Raw genomic sequence first — 14,146 nt, forward strand, 5'->3', positions numbered from 1 at the left:
CCCGCTCTTTTTAAAAAAAGTTTTATTGAGGCACAACCTTGTCTCGTTTTTAAAGTGCGCTACTTTGAGATAATCTAATTCTCTAGTATGAGAACCGTTTGGATCTCCATTACTACAGGCACCTGTAAGGAGTCCCTTTCCTTCTTTTCCTTTTTTTTTCCCTTAAACTCAGCAGCCGAACACGTGCGACCAGCGATTAGGAACTCTTACAGCCTCCCTCCCTAGCCCTGCCCACCGAAAGTCCAGCCCCTTCTTTTTCCGGAGCCCCGCCCCTCGGCCCCTTTCCGACTCAGGCCCTGCGGATCTCGCCCTTCCTCCAACTCCTCTCCATATCTCGCGATAAGTGAGCGCGCCTGGCCGGACGAGAGAAAAGTATCTGCTCCGCTTAGGGGGGAAAGAAGGAGCTGGAGACAGATTGTGGGACCGAGCGCGGGCGGGCGGGAGGCGACGGAGCTACCAGCGGGTGAGTCCAGATAACATTAACTAGTCCATGATCTGACGGGAGTCTCCCCGTCAACTCTGGCCAGTCCCAGTGTCCCAGGCCGGAGTCTCCCCTCCCAGTGTGTGTTGGACGGGGGCGCTGAGGCGGTGGCTGGGCCCTGTCTGAGGAAGAGGGTGGGGCATGGACCAAAGCCGACCAATAAGAGAGAAGGAAATTACGATTGGCGGCGACGAGCACTAATGGGAGGTCACCTTTACCTTGCGGAGTGCCGCCCCTTTTCTCTCCTTCCTCCCGCCTCCTTCCTTTGGGGGGAAGGCGGGGCCAGAGGCCTGAAGTGTGGGGAGAACTTGGGGTAAGTAGCCCCGGGGGGCACAGGGCGTGGCAAGGAGAGGGGAGTTGAATCCTGAGGGAATGGAAGTCTAGTGGAGCCTGGAATGGGGTGGAATGGAGAAAGGGGAGGGGTACTAAACTGGTTGAAGACCCAGAGCTTCTTCAAAGAGTGGGGTTAGAGGCTTGGCATTGGAAGAGTCATGGGTAATAGGCAGGAGGTGGGGATGAGTAGGTGAAAACATGGCATTTGGTTTTGCTGGGAAGATAGGGAGGAGTAAGTGGAAGTGAGAGCATGGCATTCCGATTGAATTATAAAAAAGAGTACCAGGGACATGATATCAGAGAGAAAGTATGGATATGGAGAAAATTAAGTGAATGAGTTTAGGAAGACTTCATAGGAGTGGGCTTAGTGGCCAAGAGATATCACTTTGGGAAGGGTATGGGGGAATCCAGAAGGGTAAGGGAGGTGTTTGGTTAGGAGACGGCTGATATGTACAGGTGTTTAGCCTAGGTATCAGAAGAAGCCTGGGAAATGGATTTAGGGCTTTTGGTGGATATGGCACCCAGTCTGGTGACCAGCCTGCAAGAAAGTTGGGATAGGGGTAGAGAAGGAGAAAAATAGAACACTTCCATCACTTCTGCTCAGATTTCCTTTCTCCCTCTCTTCCTGTTCCTGCACTTCATCTCTTCCTCAACTCAGGGATGGGGGCTTGGGACTTAAGCGGCCAAGTTGGAGCTCCATCGAGAGTTATACGTTGCTCTGAATTGCTTGTTATGTTCTGTGACTGGGGTGTTTACTACCCAGGGCACCTCCTCCCCATATTCCCGCGTTGCTGCTTTCCTAACTTTAAAAGTTTTTTTTCTAGTTATCAGAGGGTGTTTTAGTATCTTTGAGGGTTGTGTCATAGTAAGTGTAGGTTTGTAGGGGTGTGCAGAGTTTTCTCCACAAGCTCACTTGATTCCTACGTTTAAAAACTTTTCAGTAGTATAAGTAATTCTTGCAGAGACATAGGTCTTTATAGGTATTCTAAGCACAGAAAAATGTACTAAACTGGTTTGTTTTGTTAAATGTGTTTCTTACCCACTCGTATTCTTGAAGAGTTGCTAAATGAATGGTTGCAGTTAGTTTTAGTTAGCTTATGTTTTTTTAAATGGTGTAAATAAAATGGGCACGTATTTCAGGAAAGTGAAAAATATTCAGTTTCTTCCTTTGTGTTCCAATTCAGAAGCTAAAGATATGTCATAATATTGATATCTTGGGGGCAAGGGTTGGGGAAATCAAACACAATTTGTACTTAAACATGGAAGATATAAGGTAAGTGGAGACTATTGCGAAATGTAACACGTCTGTGAGAAAGGAAGCTAAAGAAAAGTTTGGCAGCTATACTAAGTAGTCTTACCAGTTCTTAATTCTGTACAAAAAAGGGACAAGTCTTTGCCCTTTGTTTGATAGTTGTGTATTATTTAATAATGAGCTAATACAGCCAATTAATAACTTATTTGCTATTGCATAGATTTGTCTTTTACATTCCTTTTCTTCTCCTCTTACTTTTGGAAGCAAAATAACATCTGAAATATACCGGTAAAGGTGTTACCATGAGGAGAAACCAGAGTATGTTGCTTTGTATTAACCTTTGGTTTTCAGCAGCCATTTGTCCTCCTGGCCAGGAGGTTACCCCTACAGCACATTGAGACCAATTAATTACTGACCTTTTAGCATTAATTACTTAATTGGGTTCCAGTATTTCACATTGAGAGCATTGCTATTGGATATTCAGACATTTTCACAGTTTGCCTGGCAGCAGCACAAAAAAATATCCAATGAGAGAGCAAAGTTCCTTGTTTTATTCTTCCACCCTAGAATTTGTGATGGCTGTGACTTGGGCACTACCTCAGTGTTAACACCTAGCAGAAAGCTAGAGAATGATAAACACTGCTCATCTTTAAACTTGTGGATCAAAGGTTGCGTCCTGTGATAGTTTCAGTGTTGTAACTTTTAAGCATTTTTGTTTACCATGGCTTTTAAATGTTAATAGAGACTGTTACTGTATATCTCCTTTATCTTTCCTCTCCCCGCTTCCAACCCAAAATGAAATTTGTTTTTTCAACCTACTGTCAAACTGCTGCTTTAAGTCCCTGGCTCTGCCTGAACACAGCTGCTCTGAAGTTCCCACAAGTTATTGTTTTGTACATGTCAAGAGTGAGTTTTTCTAGGCTGCAGTAGGAAGGAGTCAGTGTTACAGCAGCCTCCTCTCCACGTATGATGAGGAGGAGCCTTTTTGGAAGGAAGTTTTAGGTGGAGCAAATAGCATTGCCATGTAAATGTCTAATAAAAACAGCTCTCTTCTTGAAACTAGTTGGCAGGCTGGCATACAGTTGCTTCTTATCCCTTGATAAAGGTACTAAAGTTAAGATGCATATGTTGTTTCTTTAAGAAAAACAAACGCAGCATTCATTAAAAAAGAAAAAGCATTATTTCTTTCTTAGAGTTCATGAAAAAAGTCTTCCATCTCTAGAAACATGTCAAATAAAACAATTTTTAAGCTTCTCATTTTGAATATTGCCTTTCCCTAATAGGTTTATTTTAGGATCAAGTATTGATATATTCATAAAATGTGCAAATGCATCATTTTGGAATGTCTGGTGGGTGGTCTTTTAACTTCTGAATGCTGTAAGGAAGAGGTCCCTACTTCATAGATACCCTGTTCCGTTGTTGGAGCTCTAGTTTTTAGAACATTCTTTACATTGTGAAGCACTTTACTCCTGCCATCTGAAGCTACAATAAATCTAATTCCTTGTCAACATGGTAGCCCTTCAAATATTTGATGACAGTTATATTCTGTTAAGGCTTCTCTTACTGGGGTAGATATCCCACGTTCTTTCAACCATTCTTTATTTATTTATTTATTTATTTATTTTTTTTTTTTTTGCGGTACGCGGGCCTCTCACTGTTGTGGCCTCTCCCGTTGCGGAGCACAGCCGTGCCCCCTGCATCGGCAGGCGGACTCTCAACCACTGCGCCACCAGGGAAGCCCCAACCATTCTTTAAATGACATTTTTAATAAAGTTCAGTCTCCTTATCAGCTTAGTTGCCTGAGTTTTTAGGGTTTCTTATCTAGATCTGAATATAACATTTCAGATATAATCTGATCAATACAAAGTATAGGGGCGAGTAGGGCCTCTTTTTTCACTGCACTCAATACCTCTGTTCTTAAAGCCTAAGATCACATTAATTTATATAATTAATTTTTTAATTTTAATTGAGGAATTTGTGTTTATCCCTGTAATTGTCATCTCGTTAGTTTTGGTTTATTGTTTTAGCTTGATAATGTTATTTAGCCTTTTATTTTAAATTTATTTATTTATTTATTTTTCGTTACGCGGGCCTCTCACTGTTGTGGCCTCTCCCTTTGCGGAGCACAGGCTCCAGACGCACAGGCTCAGCGGCCATGGCTCATGGGCCTAGCCGCTCCGCGGCATGTGGGATCTTCCCGGACCGGGGCACGAACCCGTGTCCCCTGCATCCACAGGCGGACTCTCAACCACTGCGCCACCAGGGAAGCCCTTAAATTTATTTTGTATTGAAGTATAGTTGAATTACAATGTGTTAATTACTGCTGTACAGCAAAGTAACTCAGTTATACATATATGTACATACTTTTTCATATTCTTTTCCATTATGGTTTATCACAAGATTTTTTTTTTTTTTTTTTTTTTTTTGTGGTATGCGGGCCTCCCTCTGCTGTGGCCGCTCCCGTTGCGGAGCACAGGCTCCGGACGCGCAGGCCCAGCGGCCATGGCTCACGGGCCCAGCCGCTCCGTGGCACGTGGGATCCTCCCAGACCAGGGCGCGAACCCGGTTCCCCTGCATCGGCAGGCGGACGCGCAACCACTGCGCCACCAGGGAAGCCCTGTCACAAGATTTTTAAAAATATATTTATTTACTTGGCTGCGCTGGGTCTTAGTTGTGGCACGCGGGATCTTCGTTGCGGCATGCAGGATCTTTAGTTGCGGCATGTAGGATCTAGTTTCCTGACCGGGGATCGAACGCAGGGCCCCCTGCTTTGGGAGCACGGAGTCTTAACCACTGGACCACCAGGGAAGTCCCTTATCACAGGATATTGAATATATTTCCCTGTGCTATACAGTAGGACCTTGTTGTTTATCCATTCTATATATACCAGTTTACATCTGCTTGTTATTTAGCCTCTTAACCATTCCTCATATCTTTCTGTCGTTGATAGTTAAATTTGATAAACATGACACCTATGTTTTTGTTTTAGGTCACTGGTAAAAATATATAAGGGTGGGGGCTTCCCTGGTGGCGCAGTGGTTGAGAGTCCGCTTGCCGATGTAGGGGACACGGGTTCGTGCCCCGGTCCGGGAAGATCCCACATGCCGCGGAGTGGCTGAGCCCGTGAGCCATGGCCGCTGAGCCTGCGTGTCCGGAGCCTGTGCTCTGCAACGGGAGAGGCCACAGCAGTGAGAGGCCCGCATAACGCAAAAAAAAAAAAAAAAAAAAAAAAAAAAAATATATATATATATATATATGTGGAACAATGTTATGTAACATCAGCACACTATCATTAGGTTGATATTAATCCATTAATGAACCTTTTGGGTAAAATTCAGTTATGAATCCACCTACTGTTTTATTATCTAACCTATATTTCATATGAAGAAAGTGAAGTTAGACATGAGTTACTATTTAGCTTTCTTATGCTAGTGTTTATAGATCACTGCATTACTTGCCAGTGGTTCATAAGCCATTTATTTTTATTTATTTTTTTTTTTTTGCGGTACGCGGGCCTCTTACTGTTGTGGCCTCTCCCGTTGCGGAGCACAGGCTCCGAACGCGCAGGCTCAGTGGCCATGGCTCACGGGCCCAGCCGCTCCGCAGCATGTGGAATCTTCCCGGACCGGGGCACGAACCCGTGTCCCCTGCATCAGCAGGCAGACTCTCAACCACTGCGCCACCAGGGAAGCCCAGCCATTTATTTAATAATTCATTTTATAATCTTCCTGAGAAACAATATTTCATCAGAATATAGTGTCTGGACTCTACCTTCCCTGGCCCCTGTTTTCGCTAAGTATTATTTTTTTCCCCATTTCCAAGACCTCTGGTCCTGCTTTCTTTAAAAAAAAAAAAAATTCTAGAATGATTTAACAGTGTTTCCTCTTAGTTGTATGTTTTTTGTCATGAGATGAAATTCTGTTTTGGAAACTCCTTTAGTAAGAAACATCATTCCCTGAACATTTTAAGTTACACATCAAAGAAACTATTGCCCATATTACAGTTGTATTGTAGCTTCCCCCAAACATTGACATCTCCAGTTTAGACCTAACTTTTCATTTTATGTTCGAAGTAAAAACCTACAGCACCCATTAAAAAAAAAAATGTATACATACATACATATATATATATATACACACGAAATATATATATATAATTGCTATTTATAATTATAGTTTATTGGTGTGGTGATCTAAGTTTGTCATGCCTTGTGCTTAAGGTAAAATGGTGCTTACAAATAAGATAAAACATCAGAAGACATCTCTAGGGACTGAAGACTTTATGTTGGCTGCCAACAGCTTTCCTGTGTGTTAATTTTAGCCTGATAGTTGAATTATGTTTGAGCAATTTTAGCTGATAAATGCAGTTTTAAAGCACCTTCCTCTTTTGGGGTTTTAATTTTTACTTTCATTTTTAGAAAATTGCAAATTGTGAATGGAAATGTTTGTACATTTTCTTTTGACACATTCTCATCCATCTGAGATTGTAGTTATGAATTCTCCTGGAAAGCAGAAGGATGGACTTGATGACCCCTCAAGGTCCTTTCCAGTCTAAACATTCGTAAGTAGAGGCTCAGATCAAGTAACTTACTATTGAAAAATCAGGAAGAAAAATAGAATGTAAAGAAAATGAAATTGAAATGGTTCTACTGACCCAGTGGGAATGGATAAACAAAAAGTAAGGAACATAAATGACAAGAAATAATAATTCCTTTGAGCTAAACCCAAAACAAATGAACAACAACAAATATTTTGCATTGGGGTCATTTTATGTCTTAAAATATTTTATCATGACATTTTCTCTTCAGAATTTCCCTGGTGGACACTGTGTTGAAAGAATGTGGTTGGTTTTTTTCTTTCTGTTAAGTCATAGTATTTTGTTTCCTTTCCTTCTCTTGTTTGTCCTTTTGTTGAGAAACGTTAAAAAAAAGAAATCTGAATAATTTTCTCACTGCCTGTATACAGTGAAGCAAAATTCAGTTCAGTTTTGAAAGTAAACATACTGCATGGCTTCCTTGGAGAGGAAGGATGAATGTTAAAATTCAGGAAAGGTTTTTTTTAATGTATAAATTTATTTATTTTTGGCTGTGTTGGGTCTTGCTGCGTGCAGGCTTTCTCTAGTTGCGGCGAGTGGGGGCTACTCTTTATTGCGGTGCACGGGCTTCTCATTGCGGTGGCTTCTCTTGTTGCAGAGCACGGGCTCTAGGCACGTGAGCTTCAGTAGTTGTGGCACACAGGCTCAGTAGTCGTGGCTCGCGGGCTCTAGAGTACAGGCTCGGTAGTTGTGGCGCATGGGCTTAGTTGCTCTGAGGCATGTGGGATCTTCCCGGACCAGGGCTCAAACCCATGTCCCCTGCATTGGCAGGCGGATTCTTAACCACTGTGCCACCAGGGAAGCCCAGGAAAGGTTTTATGAAAAGACAAATTTACTTCCTAGTTTTTAAAACTTTGTAAGCAGACATCTAGGAAAGATTCCCAACTAAACCAAAGGTGAGCTACAACAGTAGTATCATGAAGGAGAACAGAACTCATTACAAACTCATGACTTTGTTAGCTTCTTTTCATCTTTTGGTGAGTTTAATCCTGAATGTTCTCATATATTTGAAACCTGACTGTGCAAAAAGTGTCTCTTATTCAGTACTGCATTTATCCTTAATAAATATCAATTTGTGAAAGTCTAACAAGAGCCAAGATTTAGCTTGAAAAGTTACTTTGTGAGCTGCGGCTGGGGCCTTTATGGGAATAGTATTGTTCTGCCATCGCCTCACCTTCTCACAAAACCCAACTTTTCTTTGAGTGGAATTACTTACTAATATCTTCTTATCTGATATAGTGCTTCTTTCTGACATAGCGGACAGAGGAGATTTATGTTCTAAATTGGCCACATTTTATTTGGGGCTTAAAATTTACCATGTAGTAGAAAAGTAAAAAAATAGAGCATAATCATTCTTTTTGAAATAGGAATATGCCTGACTTTATTATAAAAACAGGATGACTAATTGAATATAACATACGTTTGCTGTAAATGATTTGTGTTGGCACCAAGTTTCTGGCCAGTTATGTTTATTTAAGCTTTATCAAACTTGAGTAACACCATCCTAGTTTTATTTAACATGGTTTTTCTGATATTTCTTTTTTTCTTTTTTCTAAATTTATTTTATTATTTATTTTTGGCTTCATTGAGTCTTCATTGCTGCACGCGGGCTTTCTCTAGTTGCGGCGAGCAGGGGCTGCTCTTCGTTGCGGCGAGCGGGGGCTACTCTTCGTTGTGGTGCGTGGGCTTCTGCGGTGGCTTCTCTTGTTGCGGAGCATGGGCTCTAGGCGTGCGGGGTTCGGTAGTTGTGGCTCGCGGGCTCAGTAGTTGTGGCACACGGGCTTAGTCGCTCCGTGGCATGTGGGACCTTCCTGGACCAGGGCTCGAACCCGGGTCCCCTTCATTGGCAGGCGGATTCTTAACCACTGCACCACCAGGGAAGTCCCTGATATTTCTGGTACTAACATGTCTTTTGTAGCACCATTTAGAATTTTTTTTTTTTTTTTAAGTTTTGGTCAAGCAGTAGTTTGCTAATATTTTACATATCTATGCTAGGGACTTTTGAAAGTCGGAACATTGGAATACCCCAGATAGGTTGCTGTGTTGCCAGTATGTGGACACTCTTAGAAAATAGTTTTTTTTCTTGAGAATTTCTAAGCGTCTCCATGATTATCATTGTGGGATATTGTAGCTATTTCCTATCTGGGACCAAACTGGGGTTTAATGTTGAAGTCTATCAGGTTTGTTGTTGTTTGCAGCCTATTTAAATTAAGTCCATGAAGGTTTAAAATTTATCCTTAAAGATCAGTGTTTTGGGGTTGATTGCTATTGCTTTGCTGTTTCACTTCATCTGAAAATGAGTACACAAAAAACCAAAACACAACACTATATTTTTGACAGCCTACCAGTTTCCAGGAATTTTTTTACTTCTAAAATCATATTGAGGCCAAACGTAGATAGGTATAATGTTCTCTAGTTATTTCTAACTCAGCTTCCTGATGTCACTTTAGCAAGTTGTTGCTTCTTTGTTTTTGCTTTATTAGCCTTTCTGAGAATAGCTCAGAATAGTTCCTTGAATCCTCCAAAAGCCTGGAGAGAAAGTTCTAGTCTAGTAGTTGCCTGTATGAAGCTGTTTCCATATAGGTTCTAAGCTTTGGCCATGTGTTGCCTAACTTATGATTCAGCCTAATTCTCACTCCCATCTGTTTTCAGTCATTTGCTGCAAAACTATTTCGTCTATTTAAGCCGGCTCCTTTCTTTGAAACCTGTCCCTGCATGCCTGAGCCTGAAATCCAGAAATTAATTTTAACTTTCTCTTTGATCAATTTAGGGCACTCTACTGTTTATTTCTCAAACTGTGGGTCTCAAACTGCTTTTAGTCTCAGTACCCACCCCTCTATACTCTTAAAAATTATTGAGAACTCCAAAGAGCTTTTGCTTATCGTGGTTATATCTATTAATATTTAGTATATTAAAAATTAAAATGGAGAAATTTTTAAAATATTTATTTGCTTATTTTAAAATAACATAAATAACTATCTATAGTTTTAAAAAAATTGGGGGAAGAACATCATATGTCTGGCTAATAAAAAACAGCTGTATTCTCATATCTGCTTCTGCATTCAGTCTGTGACAATATGTTGTTTTGGTTGAAGTATATGAAGAAAACCTGTGCTTACACAGATATGTAATAGGAAAAGGAAAGATTCTTTTCAGATAATTGTAGATAATCTTTCTTCTTTGATACTACGTCAAAATCTGAAAAGTGATAGTTTCTTAAAGGTTAGCTATTGTGTAGAATCTGATACCACATCTGTGAACTTTTAATACTCTGTTCCATTAAAATGAATTGGCCTATGTTGCCCCTTAAATAGATCTTTTACCCTTGTATGATTTGAACACCCATGAACTCTCTGAAAGGGTCTCAAGGATCTGTAGGGATCCCTGGAACCCACTTTGAGAACTGATGTCTTATGGTACCAAACTTGAAAAATATAGTTGTTTACCATACGGGAGGAATATCCAGACATTTTAGTGCTTCTCAAAGGGTGGGTTACTGACCATTTTCATCAGAATTACCAAGGGTGTTTTTTATTTTTTATTTTTTATTTCAGGGAAGCCCACCAAGGGTGTTTTTTATTTTGTTTTATTTATTTTTTGTGTGTGTGGTACGCGGGCCTCACACTGTTGTGGCCTCTCCCGTCGCGGAGCACAGGCTCCGGACGCACAGGCTCAGCGGCCATGGCTCACGGGCCCAGCCGCTCCGCGGCATGTGGGATCCTCCCAGACCGGGGCGCGAACCCGGTTCCCCTGCATCGGCAGGCGGACGCGCAACCACTGCGCCACCAGGGAAGCCCAAGGGTGTTTTTTAAAGTGTAGATTCTTGGGCCCCAAAGCCAAGAGAATCCAGGAGGCCTGGGAATCTGTATTTTTACACGGAGCCTCGATGAATATGCTAAAGATTGAGAACTATGGAGGTAGATTAATTAATCATGTTTTAAGAAAACCTAATTTCTAAATTTCGAGAAGTCAGATAAAAAGAAATTAGTACTTGAATAGTCACATAATAAAAGTCCTTAATTAACAATCACTCTGACATTTGTCATAATTGGGATATCTTAACCTTGTATTTTAATTAATAATAGTTATCATAAATACCAGGAGTTGGCAAAGTAAGGCCAGATGGTAGATATGTGCTTTGCAGGCATGAGGTCTCTTGTAACTGCAACTCCAGCATTGTAGCACAGAAGTAGCTAGCCAGAGACAACATGCAAAGAATAAGCATGGCTGTGTTCCCATAAAACTTTAAACACTAAAATTTGAATTTCATATAGTTTTCACATGTCACAAAATTTTCTTCCTTTGAATTTTTTCAACCATTTAAAAATGTAAAGAGCTTCCCTGGTGGCGCAGTGGTTGAGAGTCCGCCTGCCGATGCAGGGGACACGGGTTCGTGCCCCGGTCCGGGAAGATCCCACATGCTGCGGAGCGGCTAGGCCTGTGAGTCATGGTCACTGATCCTGCACGTCCGGAGCCTGTGCTCTGCAACGGGAGAGGCCACAACAGTGGGAGGCCCGTGTACCGCAAAAAAAAAAAAAAAAAAAAAAAAAGTAAAAAACATTCTTAGCTTGTGGGCCATATAAAAACAAGTGGCAGGCTAGATTTGGCCTATGGGCTGGAGTTTGCCAATCATTGATGTATACTATAACTGGATTATGAGTTTAAAAATTATTATAATAAAATATACTTTAAAAAAATTTACTGATTTTTATTTTTTGGCTGTGTTCGGTCTTCGTTGCTGCGAGCGGGCTTTCTCTACTTGCGGCGAGCAGGCTTCTCATTGCGGTGGCTTCTCTTGTTGCGCAGCACGGGCTCGCGCACAGGCTTAGTTGCTCCGTGGCATGTGGGATCTTCCCGGAGCAGGGCTCAAATCCATGTCCCCTGCAGGCAGGCGGATTCTAAATCACTGCACCACCAGGGAAGCCCAATTATAATAAAATATACTTAATATTCAAATTATCAACATTATTTAATTTTCCTAGACAAAAATAATGCTCCAAGAAATTATAGTCCCTCACGTTCATGTTTCTGGACATTCATTTATATAATAAACGTATAAGAAACACCTATTGTGTGTAAACTTGGAAATACATGATTCACTTAGAGGTAGTCATACAATATGCAAGTTGTCATAGAACTTTCAGGTGTTATAGAAAGATACAATGTCCATTTTTATATCTTCTTTGGGGTGTGTGAGAACAGGTAACTAGGGTTCAGTCCAACCTCAACCTCTTGACTCATCTTTTGCATTTTTTTTTTAACTCTCTACCTCAGTTTTCCAATCTGTTAGCAAAGTGCTTTACAAAAGGCTAATTAGTTAAAGGTTATAGACTTATATATGCTTTTTATGTAATCCTTTTGGGGCATTTGGTTTACCTACTAATGAAATAATGTGTTAAACTGTTGTTATGCTAAATACTACAGTGGAAAATGAACCCAGAATTTATGAACAGAAATTTCAATTCCTAAATAATTTACTGCCTAGTAAAACATGAGTCTTCTTTGTTTTCTGGGGTTAACATACCTTAATTATAGTCTCACTGTTCATAGGTTTATTGGAATCTTTTCCTAAAGTCAGTGTTCTAGATGTAATGCAAGTCACAGGAGCACAGAGTATCTTATGGAGAGTAAAATGTTGAGGCTGCTGTGGTGAAGAGCTTCAGTGTTTGTACTCTTTGCTTAGCAGCAGCTAAATTATCTAAGAGTCTGAAACTTGGTATCCAGAGTTATGGTTTTGGAAGAGAACTGTTTGTATATAATTTTTTTCTTTTGAATATCATAGGGGAATGGGGCCTGTAGAGATCTGTTTGGGTGCCGGTCTAAATTTTTTAGCATATTTGTAGCTCACTGAAAGGCATTCAGTACCTGCTAAGCTTGGTTTCAACTCTCTTTATTCCCTTTGTGTTGGACAGTTGGGGCAATTTCTAAGTGTTTAATATAAGTACTACTTGTTGTTAGGCAGCATTCGTGGATTCTGAAAACGGGTCCTTGAGGGTAACTAAGAAGGAATTATCTTGAAATGCTTGATTTACCCTGTGTATCAATCTAAGTTTCCACCATGTCTATTTCTATTTGATGCTGTTAGCTTACATTTTTAGAAAGATTTTTTTGGTAGTTCATTTTGAACTTTGTCAGTTGGTTCTGTGGTTCTGTTGCTTTGTAGTAGAGAGTGAACAACTTTGTATAATTTTTAAATACTATGCTGTTTAGTGCTTTAGAGTAGTCTAGCAGAGGGACTTCCCTGGTGGTCCAGTGATTAAGACTTCACCTTCCAATGCAGTGGGTGCAGGTTCAATCCTTGCTTGGGGAGCTAAGATCCCATATGCCTCGCAGCCAAAAGACCAAAACATAAAACCAAAGCAATATTGTAACAAATTCAATGAAGACTTTAAGAATGGTCCACATCAAAAAAAAAAAAAAAAAAAAAAATCGTAAAAAAAAAGGAATAGGGCTTCCCTGGTGGCACGGTGGTTGAGAGTCCACCTGCCGATGCAGGGGAGCCGCGGAGCGGCTGGGCCCGTGAGCCATGGCTGCTGAGCCTGCGCGTCCGGAGCCTGTGCTCCACAACGGGAGAGGCCACAACAGTGAGCACAGGCCCGCAAACTGCAAAAAAAAAAAAAAAAGGAATAGTCTGGCAGATACGGACCTTTTTTTTTTTTTTTTAAACTCAGACATGTTTTTTTTAAGTCATGCAGATCAGTATTCTTTTTATTATTAAATTATAAAGTTTTTGATTTATTAAAAGCAATCTGTGACCCTTGTAGAGACTTTGGAAAATACTGAAGGTAGAAAGAGGGAAATAAAATCATCTGGAATACCATTATCCAGAGATAACCATTATTAACGTTTGACGTTAATTCCCTCATCTTGTTCTATGCTTATTATTTTGTTTGCTTTTTTATAGATTTGGAATTATGGTGCATATGCAATTTTTTATCCTGCTTTTTTCCCCACTTAATGTATAGCATTTTCTCATGTTGTTAAATAGCTTTCAGAAACGTTATTATTAACAACTTAGATATATCTATTGTAAGACAGTATCTTAATTTATATTTATCCATTCTTTTTAAACATTTAATTCCTTTTCCTTTTTTGTTATAAATATGACTGTGATGAACATTTTCATATATAAATGGTCCATGTTTCTGGTTTTAGCCTCAGAATAAAGTCCTGAAAGAAGAATGATTTGTTCAAAGGGTGTAAAATGTTTTAAGACACTTAATATAAACATTGCCAGATTGCTTTCCAAAAAGATTGTCCATATATGTACTCCCAAAAGTCCCATATTAAGGTGCCCTCTCTGCTGCATCCTTGATTAGCAAGCATTCTTTTATACTTGAAAATATACCTTAAGAGCTCTGGTCTAGGGCTTCCCTGGTGGCGCGGTGGTTGGGAACCCGCCTGCCGATGCAGGGGACGCGGGTTCGTGCCCCGGTCCGGGAGGATCCCACATGCCGCGGAGCGGCTGGGCCCGTGAGCCATGGCCG

The 14,146-nt window shown here is 40.7% G+C and overlaps 1 protein-coding gene across 1 annotated transcript in view; it reads left to right on the plus strand.

Annotated features, from left to right (window-relative positions):
- Positions 1-331: 331 nt before the first annotated feature.
- Positions 332-14,146, plus strand: part of LOC102992106 (cyclic AMP-dependent transcription factor ATF-7) — a 96,691-nt gene continuing 82,876 nt past the window's right edge. The window contains exon 1 of the mRNA XM_007125741.4: positions 332-463. The gene's annotated coding sequence lies outside the window, so the exon portion shown is untranslated. The remainder of the gene's footprint in view (positions 464-14,146) is intronic.

Source organism: Physeter macrocephalus, chromosome 6, assembly GCF_002837175.3.
Source record: "Physeter macrocephalus isolate SW-GA chromosome 6, ASM283717v5, whole genome shotgun sequence".
Classification (NCBI taxonomy): Eukaryota; Metazoa; Chordata; class Mammalia; order Artiodactyla; family Physeteridae; genus Physeter; species Physeter macrocephalus.